Below are 15591 nucleotides of genomic sequence, written 5' to 3'. Positions count from 1 at the left end.
CTCATCCTCTGTCGTCCCCTTCTCCTCCTGCCTTCAATCTTTCCCAGCATCAGGGTCCTTTCAAATGAGTCAGCTCCTCGCATCAGGTGGCCAAAATATTGGAGCTTCAGCATCAGTCCTTCCAATGAATATTCAGGACTGATTTCCTTTAGGATGGACTGGTTGGATCTCCTTGCAGTCCAAGGGACTCTCAAGAGTCTTCTTCAGCACCACAGTTTTTTTGTTTTTTGTTTTTCTAAACCAGCACCGCAGTTTGAAAGCACCAATTCAGCCTTCCTTGTGGCCCAACTCTCACATCCATACATGACTGCTGGAAAAGCCACAGCTTTGACTATACCGACCTTTGTCAGCAGATGTCTCTGCTTTTTAATAGGTTGTCTAGGTTAGTCATAGCTTTTCTTCCAAGGAGCAAAGCATCTTTTAAGTCATGTCTGCAGTCACCATCCGTGGTGATTTTGGAGCTCAAGAAAACAAAGTGTCAATGTTTCCCTGTCTATTTGCCATGAAGTGATGGGACCAGATGACATGATCTTAACTTTCTGAATGCTGAGTTTTAAGCCAGCATTTTCACTCTCCTCTTTTACCTTCATCAAGAGGCTCTTTACTTCCTCTTTGCTTTCTGCCATAGGGTGGTGTCATCTGCTTATGAGGTTATTTTCTTCTGGCAATCTTGATTCCAGCTTGAATTTCATCCAGCCCAGCATTTTACATGATGTACCCTGCATATTAGTTAAATAAGCTGCCCTGGTACCCGTTTTTTAACGTAGCTGCTTGATTCATAGCACTTTATATTATGCAAGTACAAGTTCTTTATCACATATGTATTTTGCAAGTATTTTTCTTCATTTCTGGCCTGGCTTCTGACTTTCTGGATAAGTTATTTCACCAGTACAATTTTCAATTTTAGAAAACTTGTTATTTTTTCCCCTTTTCTGTGGATTTTCATGTGATATGTTAGAAATAAAAGCTTGTGATCTACATGAAAAAAGCCACAGTCGATTTTCTTCTATAATTTTTAAAGTTGTATATTTTAAATTTGCCTTTAGACAACTTGGAGTGTCTTTTGGTTTGAGTGGTAAAGTCTGTTCCTGCATTTCTTTTGTGGTTCCTAATTGCTCTGTAGTTAGGGTTGCATAAGTCCTGGGATAGTGGCCTGAACCGGTTTATTTCCAGAGTGTTGTGCCTTGAGCAGGATGGACAGGAGAGACCTCGGCCTGCTCTGCAGCGGGAGCGGGCGCGGCCTGCATTCTCCCAGTTGGCCCGCAGAGGGCGACAAGCCGCCTCTCTTCCCAGGGCAGACCTGTGTGTTCTGGTCACAGGCTTGGCCCAGGGGGCAGTTGACAGGCATTAGGTCTCCTCAGGGCCGGCCAGTGCTTTGGCTTCGGGAAAATGCAGGGCTTTGTCCACGCAGAGGGTGGCTAGGTTTCCTCAGGACCTTCTGGGAGGGACCCCCTGGGAGAGAAAGGTGAGGAAAGGTGGGGCGATGCTGACTCTCGGGGCCGGGGGAGGCATCCGCAGATGGAGACCTGCCAGCAGACGGTGCTGTAGACACCTCTGAATTCTTTGCTGAGTATTGGGGCGGGGGGGGGCGTGTGTGCAGGCAACAGGGTAGCAGGTTGTTCTGGTGGTTGTTGAGCAGAATTGGGGGACAGGGGCTCAGTCCCCAAAACCCGAGATGTGCTTCCAGAATGGCAAGAGGTGGTTCTTCCACCTGCCAGACATGGAAGGAAGTGTGGGCCCACTGGGCCATCCTCATTCTCGGCGACCTTCTAGGAGGTTCACCGGACTCAGCACACGCTGTGCGCAAGGCTAGGACGGGTTAGGTTGTGCAGTAGGGAGGAACGGTGTGTTTGAGGGGGCTCCTCCAGCTTGCTCGTGACCCCTCCTTTCCTCAAGGGTCTCAGAACATCTCCCCTCCCAGTAACGGAGGGTAGTTTCCCAGGAAAACTCATTACTTGACCCCCAAGTGGGGCTAGTCACGTGGCGTCCACCCTCCCCCTCCAAAACGCCAGGCCCCAGAAGGGGAGCCTCGCTCAGTAAGGACCGACCACGTGGCGGGCAGTGGTGGTGCAGGGGGCCGCCTGGTCACGAGGAGGGTGGTTCTCCAGCTCTCCTCAGCTCCGCCACCACCAGCCCCTGATCACCCCTTCCCCCACCCCACTTAGGCAATTCACAAAAGCCAGAGTCTGCATCAGCACCGACCAGCCCAAAGTGAGCAGTGAGGCACACATGGCACGGCACGGCCATCGGATGCGAGCTGACCTCCCCGAGCCAGCAGGAGAGGCCCTCCGTCCTCTCCGGGCAAGTCATTTACTTCTTGGGTTACATTTATTCCCAGGCCTTAAGTCCTCTTGACCTTACTGTGAGATGGTTTTCTTTCTCTCTGATGCTAATTAGTGTGTAGGAACACAACTGATATTTGTGTACTGATTTTCGTGTCATGCAGCTTCACATACTACTGGTGTTTTTTGGTAGTTGCACGTTGAAAACTACAATTAGAACACCACTGTTTCTAGAACAGCCAGGTCATCCAGAACATCAAGACACACCATGCCCTTCGAACCTACACCATTCTACAGTGGTAAACTGCGTATCACTTTGGGGGAGCGGCCTGGGTGGGGCTTGGCCTTTGAAACAAGTTTTGATGTCTTCTCTAATTTCCGGCTCTTCGTTGACATGGTTGTTTTGAAAAGAAACGTAGGTAACTTCCGAACTCTAGAAAATTGTCCACAGCAGTAGAATGGGCTCCCATTTGCCATCTCACATAGAATTCAGCCCTGTTTTACACAAAGTAGAAACCCTCTGCCAGGGAAGTGGCATGTGACCTCCAAGGGAGGACTTTATTTTGGTTTCTACATTATAATCCAATCCACAGGCCCATGTCCACTTCCACCAGTTGCCCCGATTCTAGAGAAATGTCTTTCCCATTCTGAGCTGTGTTTCTTTCTCTGGCACCATAAACAGATACTTGCCCTCCTTGTCACAATACTGATGGACTGAAAGTGCACCAGATGAGCGAGAGCTGGGTGGCCCTTTCTTAAGGTAACAGGGATCAGTGCTTCGTTCATTGTGACTAAACAGACATTGCACTTCCCATCTGAACCATTTTATGTGCACAGTCCTATGGCATCAACCACATGCACATTGCTGTGTAAACATCCTCAGCATCCATGTCCAAATCTTTTCCATTTTCACTGGTGAAATGCTATACTCTGTCTACTTTGTGCCTGTGAACTGCACCTCTCTGGATGCCTCCTGTACGTGGAGACTTGCCATGTTTGTCCTCTTGTGACGGGGCTATTTCACTGAGCATGCCTTTGAGGATTGTGTATGCTACGGCGAGCACCAGCATTTCCTCACTTGTGAGGCTAACTGGCACTCCTTGGTGTGTAGACACACGTGGTCCATCCACTCATCCATCGACGAACATGTGGGTGGCTCCCGTCACCTCGTGTTGTACCGATTCACGGTGCTCACAATGTGGATGTGTACCCACACCTGTTCCAGGCCCTGGTTTCAATCTTTTGGGTATGATTCTCTCTGACCGGGTGTTTTAAAACTTTTTAAAAAACACTGGACAGACTTCCCAAATACCAGATTCTATTTAAAGTTCTTCTGAACTCCAGCTGACTTTGGGGTGCTTCAAAGGGCCCTGGAGCATCTCAAAGAGAGACCCTAAACTAATTAGGTTCATTGGGAGGGTTACACTGCATGGGAATCACTGTCCAAACTTGCAGTTGCTTGTGTCAGAAGGAATCATGAGGCTCTCCCCAATTTATCACAGCCGCCAAACAGGGGAAAGGATTCAGGGCGTCTCCTGCTGTCTAGTCTCTCACCTCACACAGTGTCCAAGAAATCTAAAGAACTTCTTCATTTCCTGGCCTTCAGGTCCTGAACCCCATGCTGCCTTTCAGAGTGCCTAACTCTACTTTCTCCAGGGGTTCCTCTCTGCATCAATTGAGTGCCTTTCACTCCAGTCTCCTGGACTGGCCGCTGCCCATGTTATAATCTTTATAGATGCTCAATCGCAAGGAATACACCTCAGGGTAGGGAAACTTGCTGTTGGCTCTACGCTTTTTGCACAACAGATTCCCCTCAGGGAGAGTCCTGGCAATGCCCCGACAGTGTGCAAATGTCCCTGTCCCCACCCACTGGGGACCCGTGTGAAAGGCCTGGGTCAACCTGAGACATCTGGTTAGGCAACGGGAGAGTAGAGGATGCTCAAAATCCCACTGGGGGTACTTCCCAGGTGTTCCGGTGGTTAAGAATCCACCAGCCAATGCAGGAAACACAGGTTCGATCCCTGGTCCGGGAAGATTCCACATGCTGCGGAGCAACTAAGCCCATGTGCCTCAACTACAGGGGCCGCATGCCACAACTACCGAAGCCCACGTACCCCAGTGTGCTCCCCAAAAAGAGAGGCGCTACAACGAGAAGCCTGCACACCACAGCTAAGGAGAAGCCTTCACTCTCTGCAACTACAGAAAAACCCTCGCACAGCAACAAAGACCAAGCGCAACCACAAATAAATAAATAAATAAAATTTAAAAACCCATTAGGCTCAAAGGGAATTCAGACAATGCTCTGACCCCTTCAGGTTAAAGCCTCCTGGTAAATGTTTCCCAGACGCTGGATTCCATTTCTACGAAAGTCCAGTTGCAGGTCGTTCAATATGGGAGGGTCCCCTTCTAAGCCAGAAGAAACACCTCTGGAGTGTATCCTTAAGAACTGGAAGTTCTTAAAAATAGTTGGGCTAAGAAAGGAAACACTTAAAGTTTATTGTAACAGTGCCTGTCCTTTATGGAAGCTGGGAGGGTGGAGAGGAAATGGCCTGAAAATGGGTCTCTAAATTACAATATCACCTTGCAATTGGGTCTTTACCATCACAAGAGGCGAAAATGCACCGAGGTTCCCTGTGTTCAAGTCTTCAAGCTCCTTTCCCCAAGTCCCACCCTATGTGGCTTTTTTTTTTTTCTCCCTACGTGGCTTTTGTAATTAGAGCCCTGGGGAATCAGAAAACACTCCTGACATCTAAGGTGATCCCCTTCTAACCTCCCCCAACCCTCAATGGGGAAACCGGCCTCCCCTGCTCCTCAGGAGCCAGCAGCCTTTCCAGAGCCACCTATTCCTCCGGACCCCTCCGAGTGACCTCAAATCCTACTTCCCTGGAAACTTTCATACCCTCCATTACCCAAGGAGGGCAAGCCAGTCCCTCCCTAGTAGGGGAGCTTCCTCTCGTCTGGGATCAGGGAAGGTGACAAATGGCAAAGGACGATCAGAGCATATGTGCCCTTCTCTCTAACCAACAGAGCCCAACACGTAGATTAAGCTGATCTTCTAAGGAACCTAGTAAGTCTGCTGAAAGCTTTTAGGCCTGACTCTGGCCTCTGATTTAACCTGGAAGGATGTCCCAGTAGTCCTACCTGCTGTACTCAAAGAGAGGGAAGCACCCGGACCAAAGCGCAGGCGCATGCTGACCAGAGTGCCAGGGCCTCCATGCCGCACCCACTTCTGCCAGCTCTTAGGCCAAACAGGGAATAGGAGACGCACACAGACCTGGGAGCAGTAAATGAAGCGGAGGCCCTGTGCCTTCCCTCGTGGCTGACGTGAGCAACGTGTTGCCACTGGGGAAGGGGGAGACACAGCGGACCCGAAGTTCTCACCCAGGGAGGCGGGAGTGCCAAGTTCTCCAGCGTCACATCACAGGACCGGCATCCCTGAGCCTCTCAAGGAGACCACACTCCTCCGGGAAAAATATATGGCCACATCTTCAAAGCTCATGCCATCCTGCTCTGATGGTGACAGACGAAACCACAAAAGCCACACTCCCACACAGCCACGATCCACTCTCCACCCCGCCCCCAACATCGACCCCATCCTCTTCCCATGCTCCTCAACGCAGAGGAAAACCAGGTCCGGTGCCCCGGTCTCCTCGCTGCATGAAGCCCTCAGCAGCAGGAAGCATCTAAGCTCTGGGTGGAGAGAGGAGGAAGTGCCACTTCCATAGGACAGCACAGCGGTATGGCCACAGCCAGGTAGCCCTCAAGGCAGATCAGCAGAGGTGCGCCAGGCCCCGCACCCAGGGCCACCACGACCCATCCCCCCGCCCACTGACGTCTCACTGCCCTCCCGGCACTGGTGTTTCGGTCGCTTGCTCGCAACCCCACTGGTGACAGTGCAATTCCCTCAGCACGTGACCAGACACGTGACCCCTGGCAGTGGCCGGATGCAACCACCAGCCACTACTGACCCCATGTTAACATGTGGGAGACTGCACACAAGGCCACCAGCAGGCTGCCCTCTGGAGGGTGACCGATCACGGGGTGTGGGATGCAGTCTTTGTGGGATCAACAGGGTTGGATGCCCCGCTTCCCGGAGGACGTGACTGGCTTGTTTAAATGACTCTGCATGTTTGTAGGGAGCCAAAACTCACTACAAACAGACAAGCAGGAGCTGCGCCTGTTCCCTTTGATGAAAAGGGTTGTAAGGTTAGGAGATATTACCTGTGAGAAGAGAATGCACTACAGCCACTGGAGGGCATCCTTGTTTCAGCAGATGTCAGGGCACCATTTCTATCAGCCTTCATTTGAAAACTTACAACTTGGCAGACAGCAGCCAGAACACCACTAACAAGTCTCACAGGAGCCAGGACGAGCACAGACTTCCCATGGTTCCCTTAGTGAGGCAGCCTCGAATCACTCTGTGTGCTCAGTCACAGAGAGCCGAGTGTGACCTCAGATACCCAGAGTCCTGCTTTCCTATACTCGCTGTGCCCTCAGAAATTACAACCTTCCTCCATTCATCCAACCGTCCCCAAAGCCCAGCGACACTGACAACCCACCCCAGGTCTGGTGACTTCCACAAAGGACTGAATTTGCCCCTGATCACATGAACTCGGCCAAATGAAATACCCGAGACTCTGGCAAAATCCTCACAAAATCTTGGTGAGTCCTCAAAATGGTGAATTCCAAGTTTCAGCCTGAGTATGTCTTTAAATATGCATAATTTATGGTAACACAATTAGTTAATCCTCATCTTTTCACAGATTCAGTATTTGTAAACTTGCCTACTTGCCAAAACTGTGGAAACCCCCCAAATCAATACTTACATTTTTACATTCGTTCACAGATATTTCATTGTTTAGTTGCTCAGCTGTGTCTGACTCTTTGTGACTCCATCAACTGTAGCCCACCAGGCACCTCTGTCCATGGGATTTCCCAGGCAACAATACTGGACTCGGTTGCCATTTCCTTCTCCAGGGGATCTTCCTGATCCAAGATTGAACCCATGTCTCTTGCCATCGCCAGCAAATTCTTATCACTCAGCCACAGGGGAGGCCTCTCACAGATGTACAGACACACAAAAATCTGAGTCACCCAGCAATGCTCTGCCTTCTCATTTCAGCTCTCATACTGGAAATAAGCATTCTTCCCATGATGTCTTTGGTACCCCGTTTATGCTTTTTCTTGGTGATTTTGTGGTCCAAACAAGCCTCCAAATCTGGTGCCTACATGCCACCTAATGTTCCTAAGCACAAAGAATGTGCCTTAAAGAAAATACATAATAGGTTTAGCATTGTTCAGTCATGAACCAGTGTTGTTGGCCATGATTTCAATGTTAACAAATCAACAGTATACAGTAAATGAGTTGCTTATTAAAAAAAAAACAGGAAAACAATGTTATTTACTGACTGGTGGATAATTCTGTGACCAGAGGCTCTCAGGAAATTAATTCTTTCTCCTAGAAACATCAGTTGTGCATCGATTAACTCAGTGAATTACAGAAAATGACTATTGTGAATGACAACTGATTGTACTTCAGTAAAGCTGGTTTTTTTTTCAAACAACTCTTAAAATTGGTAACTTTCTAATTTACTACACTTTACTATTATATATATGTTCTTGAAATTATCCATGTCTACTGTAGCATTACGGAGTTGACAGAATATAATGCGGTACCTTCTCTGCATCTTTCTCTCTTCTCAGGTTGCCACAACAAAATCCCTGACTATGTGGCTTCAAGGGATGTACGTTCTCATATTTCTAGAGGTTGGAAGTCTAAGGCCAAGGTGCCGTCAGGATTGCTGTGTTATTAAATGGCCTTTCCTCTGTTCAAAACTACAGAGAGCAAGTGAGCACCTTCTGGTGTATGGTCTTCTTATTAAGGACACAAGTCACACTAAGAGGCCATCCTTATGACCTAATTTGTCCTTAATCATCCATCTCCTTATAGGTGACACCTAAAAATTTCCATTGGGTATTAGTGCTTGAAGTCACAAATTTTCAGAGACACAATTCAGTCTATAACAAACTGATCAATATTATATAATTGTCTTTATTCCTTGTACATTCTGGTACTTTAGCAGACTAGGGTTAAAGGTAAAGGACTTCCATTCGCTAACCTCTAAGGTCTTTCTCTAACGTGAACTTTCCGGTGATTAATGAGGTTAGAGCTCTAGCTAAAAGACTTCCCACATTCACTACATCCATAAGGCCTTTCTCCAGTGTGACCTCTTCGATGCTTAATGAGGTTAGAACTGTCACTGAAGGATCTGACACTCACTACACTCATAAGTCCTTTCTCCAGTGTGACTTCTTTGGTGTCTAATGAAACTAGAGCTGTGGCTAACAGACTTCCTGCAGTCACTGCACTCATAAGGCCTTTCTCTAGTGTGAATTCTCCAGTGCTGAAAGAGTGTCAAGCTATAGCTAAATGATTTCCCACATTGCCCACAATCATAAGGCTTTGCCCCATGTGAATTCTACAGTGTGAAATGAGGCAGCTGAAGGATTTTCCATATTGACTACACTCAAATAGCCTTTTTCCAGTGTGAACTCTCTGGTGTTTAATGAGGTTGGATGAGTTGGTAAACTATTTTCCACATTCATCACATGAGACCTTAAACAAGTGTGAACTCTGTGGTGTTGGAACAGGTGGCTGAAGGAAATAAAGAATTTCCCATTCACTGCACTCATAAGGCCTTTCTTCAATGTGAACTCTTTGCCGTTTAATGACGTGAGAGCTCTGGCTAAAAGACTTCCCACATTCCGTGCATTCGTAAGGCCTTGTTCTAGTAAGAATTCTCTGGTGAGTAATGAGGTCAGACTTATAGCTAAAGAATTTCCCACATTCACTGCAATCATATGGCTTTTAACCAGTAGGAACTTTTTGATGCATAATGATTGCTAAACAATTTTCTACATTCATCACACTCACGAGGTCTTACTCCAGTGTGAACTTCCTGGGGTTGAAAGATGCCAGAGCTTTGTCTAAAGGATTTTCCACACTCCCTACACACATAAGGCTTTTCTCTAGTGTGAACTCTCAAACACTCCCTGAAGATAGAGGTTTTTTTACTGCACATGTAAGACTTCTCCCTCGCGAGGACTCCCTGGTGCTGAACAAGTCTGTGTTTGGGACTCCACGCTTTCACGCGCTCGAGTCCGGGATTTTTTACAGTGGAAGGCCACCGCACACTCTGCTCTGCTGTTTGGCTTCTCCCTGGTGTGAGGGGCCTGCTGCTGAAGATGTCCTGAGCTGCCCAGGAAGTCCTTCCCGACCTCCTGAGAGGTAAAAGAGTTCCCTGACACTTGGAATTGCAGCTCTTCAAAAACAAGGCTCTGTTGATGTTGTTTCTGCAGTGTTTCTCTCCAACATGCTGCTTGTGCTGCTGATAAAAGGTTTGCGGTGAGATGAAATCGATTTCCACATGCCCTATACATGTGCAGTTTCTGCCTGTGCTGTGTTTCCTGGTGTTCAACCAAGTGCAAACTCTCTCTCAGCATGGGCCCACACACCTCGCATAAGTGTGCCTTCTGGGGAAACAGACCTGCTTTGAGGGTCCTGTCCTGTGGCATTACATCGGCAGAAATGCTCTGCTCAGATGCTTCCTTATCCTCACTACACACCAACAACCTGAAAGAAAGAAATGCTGGTGAAGTGCATGTTGACTCAGGTGAGACAGGGTAACCTGTAGAAAAGTGTGTGTGGGACATACCCAGGAACAATCAGTGGGATTGTTCTGAGGACTAAAGACTTGGGGATAGGTTGAGAACGGTCTGCTTAGCAGAATTGAGCCTCTAAAGATCACAGATCAGAGGTGGACTCAGGAGGTTAAATACACCGCCACTGTGAGACAGAAAGGGTCTACATCTTCCTCTGGAGACAACTCTTAGGAGACCTGGGCGTTTGCTGACATGGATGTGTTATGTAGAATAGTGAGTTTAGGCCCAAGAAAATGCAACCGCAACAGAGTGGCTGGTGATCAACGACTGTTAAAAAACTAAGTGTGTGAGAGCCGCTGGGGTGAGGCCCTGCTCAGCAGACCCCGGCCGGCAGCAGCGGCAGCGCAGCTGTCAGCCCCCACCCCCCCCCCCCCCCCACCGCCGGTCCGCTGCTCCGCCCCCAAGGGCGCTGAGCTCACTGTGTGCTGAGGGTGTGGCCCAGCTGCAGCCTCCCACCCGGCCCCGCCCCGCTCTCTGGAGCCTGACTGTCCCCCTTGCCCCAGCTTCCCCCAATCCAGCTTTGCTTCGACCTCGGATCACCTCTCTTGCCTTTGGTACCTGCCCCTCCTCTGCCAGGCTTTGCTGACTGGCGTCATCATCCAGGTGTGGTTCCCACAGCAATGTGCTGTACAGCGGTGGCCAGGGCCCTCCAGGAGAGCTGGGTGGAGGTGGCCGTGGGGTCCCCTCTCCCCCAGGGCCAGCTCCCTCGTAACGCCCTCTCCCGAATCTCCAGGAGGACGTCCTGCCTCATGGCTGCCGGGCTCTGTCCTGTGAATCTTACCGACCCAGGCGGCTGCCTGCACTGCAGAGCCCACAGCTCCTCCCAGCCTGAAGCCGCCCTATAAGTTATTCAGACAGAATAGCATGACTGCATGACTTTAACTCTTGGGACAAAACAGTCATTCATACCTGCACACACACACTTGTGTGGTCTAGAATACGCACTATTTCCGGCCCAGTTTGGTGGGGGTGGGTGCCGGGGGTGGAGGGCTTGTTTGGAATCGGGAGGGAGACCCTGACGGAACATGTGTCCATCCTGGCCCTCCCAGGTGCATGCAGGCTGCGGGCTTTAGGAACAGGGGAGCCAGAGAGGGAGAGGAAGGTGGTGGTCAGACCCGGCCTGGTGGCAGGAGAGGCACAGATGCCCGCCAAGGCCCCAGTTTGCGGAGGAAAATGGCAGGCACTGTGGGCCACTGACCTGGGCCCCACGTGCGGGACTGCGGAGGGAGAGTTCTCGGAGGCGCTTTGAACAGAACCGAGCCTGGTTTCCCAAGGGGCCTTTTGTGCCATTTGCAGAACACTGTACCAACCCTGCGCTGCCCTGAGCAGTCTCCCTGGTGGCGCCTGGTCCCTGATCAGCAGTGGGAGTTTTGTAGATTGTACAGAAATTGGCACACTATTTTCTTGCAGCTCTCAGATTTTGTTAATCTGGATTATACAGACTGACGTAAAGTGTTTTCCGTTCAGTTCAGTTCAGCTGCTCAGTCGTGTCCGACTCTTTGCGACCCCATGAACCGCAGCATGCCAGGCCTCCCTGTCCACCAACTCCCAGAGTCTACCCAAACCCATGTCCATCGAGTCGGTGATGCCATTCAGTCATCTCAGCCTCTGTCGTCCCCTTCTCCTCCTGCCTGCCCTCAATCCCTCTCAGCATCAGGGTCTTTTCCAATGAGTCAACTCTTCGCATGAGGTGGCCAAAGTATTGAAGTTTCAGCTTTAGCATCAGTCCTTCCAATGAACACCTAGGACTGATCTCCTTTAGGATGGACTGGTTGGATCTCCTTGCAGTCCAAGGGACTCTCAAGAGTCTTCTCCAACACCACAGTTCAAAAGGATCAATTTTTCGGCGCTCAGCTTTCTTTATGGTCCCACTCTCACATCCATACATGACCACTGGAAAAACCATAGCCTTGACTAGACGGACCTCTGTTGGCAAAGTAATGTCTCTGCTTTTTAATATGCTGTCTAGGTTGGTCATAACTTTCCTTCCAAGGAGTAACTGTCTTTTAATTTCATGGCTGCAATCACCATCTGCAGTGATTTTGGAGCCCCAAAAAATAAAGCCTGACACTGTTTCCACTGTTTCCCCATCTATTTGCCATGAAGTGATGGGACCAGATCATCACTCGGATGGATTCCCCACGTCTGAGGTCAGGGGTGGCGGCCAAGAGGAGCTACCACACATCCGAGGTCAGGGGCAGCAGCCAAGAGGAGCAACGCCACCTCCAAGGAGCGGCTGCTGTGTGGGCACAGGAGGGTGAGAGGAGCTACTCCACATTCAAGGTTAGGAGCGGCAACCGTGAGAAGATACCCCTCGTCCAAGGTAAGGAGCAGAGGGGGTGCTTTGCTGCAGCAGCCATGAAGAGATACCCACGTTCAAGGTAAGAGAAACCCAAGTAAGACGGTAGGCGTTGCAAAAGGGCATCAGAGGGCAAACAGACAGAAACCCCAATCACAGAAAACTAGCCAGTCTGATCAAAGAACCACAGCCTTGTCTAACTCAGTGAAACTAAGCCATGCCGTGTGGGGCCACCCAAGACGTCAGGTCATGGTGGAGAGGTCTGACAGAATGTGGTCCACTGGAGAAGGGAATGGCAAACCACTTCAGAATTCTTGCCTTGAGAACCCCATGAACAGGAGGAAAAGGCAAATTGATAGGATACTGAAAGAGGAACTCCCCAGGTCGCTAGGTGCCCAATATGCTAATGAAGATCAGTGGAGAAATAACTCCAGAAAAAATGAAGGGATGGAGCCAAAGCAAAAACAATACCCAGTTGTGGATGTGACTGGTGATATAAGCAAGGTTCGATGTTGTAAAGCACAATATTGCATAGGAACCTGGAATGTTAGGTCCATGAATCAAGGTAAATTGGAAGTGGTCAAACAGGAGATGGCAAGAGTGAATGTCGACATTCTAGGAATCAGCGAACTAAAATGGACTGGAATGGGTGAATTTAACTCAGATGACCATTATATCTACTACTGTGGGCAGGAATCCCTTAGAAGAAATGGAGTAGCCATCATGGTCAACAAAAGAGTCCGAAATGCAGTACTTGGATGCAATCTCAAAAACAACAGAATGCTCTCTGTTCGTTTCCAAGGCAAACCATTCAATATCATGGTAATCCAAGCCTATGCCCCAACCAGTAACGCTGAAGAAGCTGAAGTTGAACGGTTCTATGAAGACCTACAAGACCTTTTAGAACTAACACCCCAAAAAGATGTCCTTTTCATTATTAGGGGACTGGAATGCAAAAATAGGAAGTCAAGAAACACCTGGAGTAACAGGCAAATTTGGCCTTGGAGTATGGAATGAAGCAGGGCAAAGGCTCATAGAGTTTTGCCAAGAGAACGCACTGGTCATAGTCAACACCCTCTTCCAACAACACAAGAGAAGACTCTACACGTGGACATCACCAGATGATCGACACCGAAATCAGATTGATTATATTCTTTGCAGCCAAAGATGGAGAAGTCCTATACAGTCAGCAAAAACAAGACCGGGAGCTGTCTGTGGCTCAGATCATGAACTCCTTATTGCCAAATTCAGACTTAAACCGAAGAAAGTAGGGAAAACCACTAGACCATTCAGGTATGACCTGAATCAAATTCCTTATGACTATACAGTGGAAATAAAAAATAGATTTAAGGGACTAGCTCTCCAGGCAAGATGGCAGGTGGCGAGGCTGTTGTGACTAGGGCAGCCGCACCTTTCTCGGCAAGATCTTGCTACTTTGGATGTTTCCAAGTTGACGCCACTTTCACATGAAGTTATCAGCAGACAAGCCACAATTAATATAGGTACAATTGGTCACGTAGCTCATGGGAAATCTACAGTTGTAAAAGCTATTTCTGGAGTCCACACTGTCCATTTCAAAAAATGAACTGGAAAGAAATATTACAATCAAACTTGGCTATGCTAAGATTTATAAACTTGATGACCCAAGTTGTCCTCGGCCAGAATGTTATAGATCCTGTGGAAGCAGGACACCTGATGAGTTTCCTACAGACATTCCAGGGACCAAAGGGAACTTCAAATTAGTCAGGCATGTTTCCTTTGTTGACTGTCCTGGCCAGATATTCTGAGGGCTACTATGCTGAACAGTGCTGCAGTGATGGATGCCACTCTTCTGTTGATAGCTGGTAACAAGTCTTGTCCTCAGCCTCAGACATCTGAACACTTGGCTGCTATAGAAATCATGAAACTGAAGCATATTTTGATTCTACAAAATAAAATTGATTTGGTAAAAGAAAGCCAGGCTAAAGAACAGTATGAACAGATCCTTGCATTTGTTCAAGGTACAGTAGCAGAAGGCGCTTCTATTATCCCAATTTCTGCTCAGCTAAAATACAGTACTGAAGTTGTCTGTGAGTACCTAGTAAAGACAATTCCAGTACCCCCAAGAGACTTTACTTCAGAACCCAGACTTATTGTATTAGATCCTTTGATGTCAACAAACCTGGCTGTGAAGTTGATGACCTTAAGGGGGGTGTAGCTGGTGGTAGTATTCTAAAAGGAGTATTAAGCACAAGCTGGAATCAAGATTGCCAGGAGGCCAATGAGGCCAGATTGAAGAACAGGGCCGGGCACACACGCCCTGGTCCTAACTCCTCCCTTGAACCCAGTAAGTCCTCACTGACAGCCCCGGGGGTTGGGACGCACTGTGTTTCAGGGCCCGTGACCACTGTGTCTCCCTTCGCCGGGCAAAGCAGTACAGACAGTCTTCTCTGCTTCACGGAAAGCTCGAGCTCCAAGGTCCCATCCCGCACCTCTGCAGAGGCTGCGCCTTCGGCATCACACCTACGACAACCGGGACCGGGCTGCAGGCACCGAGCAGGCGCCCCGGGCTCTGGACTTCAGTGTCTGGTGGGGCGAGGGCGGCGCGGCTCCGCGGGACGTGCATTTACCCGAGATGGTCCCGTGGCGCGGCTGCCATCGGAGTTCGTGAAGGGCGGAGCAGCGGGGGAACTCGGTGCAGCAATCCCCATCCTGGGCCTGGCGAGGGGGACCCTGGACCACGTCAGAGCCTCAGACCCGCCTCTGTGCAGTGGGGACAACGCCTCTTCACAGACCTTCTGGGTCCCTCACATCTGTCCAAAGCCTTAGGCACCGGTGCCCAAACAGGCCTAAGGCAGTTATAACCTCAGCCACTAGAGGGAAACCAGAAGTCCTGCCCCTGTGAATTGGTCCTAAAACGCTTGCTCGTTGGAAGGAAAGTTATGACCAACCTAGGCAGCATATTAAAAAGTAGAGACATTACTTTGTCAACAAAGGTCCGTCTGGTCAAGGCTATGGTTTTTCCAGTAGTCATGTATGGATGTGAGAGTTGGACCATAAAGAAAACGGAGCGCCGAAGAATTGATGCTTTTGAACTGTGGTGTTGGAGAAGACTCTTGAGAGTCCCTTGGATTGCAAGGAGAACCAACCAATTCATCCTAAAGGAGATCAGGCCTGGGTGTTCATTGGAAGGACTGATGTTGAAGCTGAAACTCCAATACTTTGGCCACCTGATTCCAAGTACTGACTCATTTGAAAAGACTCTGATGCTGGGAAAGATTGAAGGCAGGAGAAGGGGACGACAGAGGA

At 49.2% G+C, this 15591-nt stretch overlaps 1 pseudogene; it reads left to right on the top strand.

Moving 5' to 3' along the window:
• Positions 1-13674: 13674 nt before the first annotated feature.
• Positions 13675-15111, top strand: LOC110141140 (eukaryotic translation initiation factor 2 subunit 3 pseudogene; annotated as a pseudogene).
• Positions 15112-15591: the final 480 nt, after the last annotated feature.

Source organism: Odocoileus virginianus, chromosome 20 (assembly GCF_023699985.2).
Source record: "Odocoileus virginianus isolate 20LAN1187 ecotype Illinois chromosome 20, Ovbor_1.2, whole genome shotgun sequence".
Taxonomy (NCBI): domain Eukaryota; kingdom Metazoa; phylum Chordata; class Mammalia; order Artiodactyla; family Cervidae; genus Odocoileus; species Odocoileus virginianus.
Note: the sequence above shows the minus strand (reverse complement) of the source record. Positions and strands in the feature narration are given on the sequence as shown.